The following is a 2,808-nucleotide window of genomic DNA, read 5'->3' as shown; positions in this document are numbered from 1 at the left end:
TACTTTATAGATAATATTTGTTATATATATAAATATATTTTATTTTTCTAAATATCATCCTTCTTTATTTGTATTACATAGTCAATTGATAAACAAAATACATTTTGTAGAACATCTGATAAAACGTTTATTAATTAACTTTCCCAGAGTTTTTAATTTGTATTTATTTTTTTGGATTTATATACAATATACATTAGGTAATATACATATGGCTTACTGATACAACGGTTTGTGACGATGCGCGATAACTGATTTGAGTATTAAACATTAATAGTTGTTAATTGTTATTATTCTGTGTTGGACAATACAAATTTTTCAACTTTTTATTGTAATTTTTTTTTTAAAGTTATTTTATTGTGCTACATGCCTACATTTCGGATTGCGCAACTAATACATACACAACCAAACCTGAAATGTACAAATTATTATAATTAAATTTAAAAACTAAAAAAAAATTGACTAAAATTAACATTTTTGAAAGGAAACCTTGTAAGACTCTAAGGGTTGGGCCATATAATGCGTTTTTTCTGCGTTGGGAAATATGAATGCGGAACGAACAGCCGTATTCCGGTATTGAAACTGTCAACCAAATTCTTGAAAACAATTGAAAATTATTTCGAGATTTTATATGTCAACGTCCTCTAGGTCCTGATCCAATCCAGTTTAATCCGGCCGAAAAATCAAGTGTAGGTATTCCCGACACCAGTGATCTGTTTAACAGTTATCACTAATTTCTTATAGTGATTATTTCGGAACATTCTTAAAAAAAATATATTTTTAATTTAATATTAAATATTAAAAAATATATATACTTATAAATATAAATATATTTTACTGTTTATCCAAAACATTGGTATGAACAAACTGAATCATGAATAAAATTTGTATAAAAAAATGCAAAAATATCTCCTCCCCGGCGGGGAATCGAACCCCGGTCTCCCGCGTGACAGGCGGGGATACTTACCACTATACTACCGAGGACTACGAGAAACTGGGTAAAAATGTATGTATTTAAGTGTGACTATAAAAATTATTTTTTTAAGCTTTATTTAATAAAAATCGGGTAAACGGATGTCGCTCTGCTGTACAGAAGGTTTCGTTTTTTAACGGTTTAAACTAGTATTCAAAATCGGAATTCAATATAGGTTTCAATTTTTCAAGTCCTACATTATTATTATACTAGCTTTAAGTGTGACTCGGGGCCCGTTGGACTCGCTGTGAGTGCGTACTAATTTTGGAGACAATGTCGTTGGAATATATTACGATATAATAAATAATACGCTATTTACCTATAGCCGGCGTTTCTGTTCCATTGGTACACTATACCAGTGTTTGGAAAGGAACGAGTTTCAAAAGGACGGATTCCTGGAACGAATTCCTTTTTATAAAAAAAGAACGAGAAAATAAACTAGTTCTTTTTTTAAGGAAAAATGACAAAATTGTTCGTTCCTTTCTAGTTCCAATAATTTACACAGATAAGTATGTAAATATTTAAATTAATATATATTTTTTAATGTGTATAATTTACCTATATTGCTAATTAGCCAAAAATTTAATTTTGAAGAAAATCTCAAAACATATAATAATATATTACATAAACATATAAAATATGTAAGTACCTACTTGTAGTTATGTATTATAAATAAAAATTAAAGAAGTATGCATAAAACGAAAAAAAAACATAAATGATTAGGTAAATAAGAATTTTTATTTTATTTGGAACTAAAAAAGGAACTCGTTCATTTTCCAATGGAACGACAAAGGAACAAATTCTTTTTTTTTTAAGGAACAAGGAACAGAACGAATTCCTTTTTTTAAAAAAGTACGAGGAACGGAACGAATTCCTTTTTATAAGGAACTTGACAAACACTGCACTAGGGGGCCGGGCGCCACGGTTCTCGGAATTGTCATTTTATAGTATTAGATTATAGATAGATTATTATAATGACCACCCTATTGAAACTGAAAATATATTTCCGGATTTCGATTTCGGTTTTGGATATCGGTATTTATTTTTTCCGATTTTGATTTTGGTTTCGGATATCTGTTTTGAATTTTTCCGATTTCGATTTTGGTCATGATTACCGTTACCTATTGGTTTTTTCCGAATTAGTTTTCGGTTTTGGTATCAATTTCGGTTTTTAACGGTTTTAACCGGTATTCAAAAAAGCAAGGTGTCGCTCACCAATAAAAAAACAAACTGGGACCTCTTCAGAGCTAATCTAGAAGAAATGATTACCCTCTCTGTAAGACTTAGAACACCATTTGAAATTGATAGCGCCATTTTACAGCTAACTAACAACGTTGTCAAGGCAGCAAAATTGGCAACACCTGAAATACCAGCACGAAGAAATTGTGAAATCACCTACCCAATGGAAGTCAGGGAACTAGTAAAAGAAAAGAGAAAATCGCGGAAAAAATGGCACCGAACGAGAGATCCATCGGATAAAACTATTTGGAACCACGCTAGTAGACTTTTACATGATAAAATAAAAGAAGTCAAAAACGAAACGTTCAAATCTTACTTGAGTAACCTTTCAGCAACAAAAGACTCTGACTATTTGTTATGGAAGGCTACAAAACAAATTAAAAGACCTAGAGCCTATGTACCACCAATTCGCAAGGAAGATGGATCATGGGCACGTTGTGACCAAGACAAAGCTGAAATATATGCACGTCATCTGGAACGTGCATTTCAGCCGAACAATATCGCTTCTGAACTCGATATAGAACAGAAATCAACCATTGAGCGACACACGCGAAAAGGATTAAGTACTATACCTCCAATTGAAATTGCCTAAAGAAATC

The 2,808-nt window shown here is 31.3% G+C and overlaps 1 non-coding gene across 1 annotated transcript; it reads right to left on the bottom strand.

Moving 5' to 3' along the window:
• Positions 1–909: 909 nt before the first annotated feature.
• TRNAD-GUC lies at positions 910–981 on the bottom strand. The gene has a single exon. It is a non-coding gene; the product is annotated as a tRNA-Asp (tRNA).
• Between the last annotated feature and the right edge of the window lie 1,827 nt (positions 982–2,808).

This window comes from Acyrthosiphon pisum, unplaced genomic scaffold, assembly GCF_005508785.2.
Source record: "Acyrthosiphon pisum isolate AL4f unplaced genomic scaffold, pea_aphid_22Mar2018_4r6ur Scaffold_2711;HRSCAF=3240, whole genome shotgun sequence".
NCBI lineage: Eukaryota > Metazoa > Arthropoda > Insecta > Hemiptera > Aphididae > Acyrthosiphon > Acyrthosiphon pisum.
This window is presented reverse-complemented; position numbering and strand designations above follow the sequence as displayed.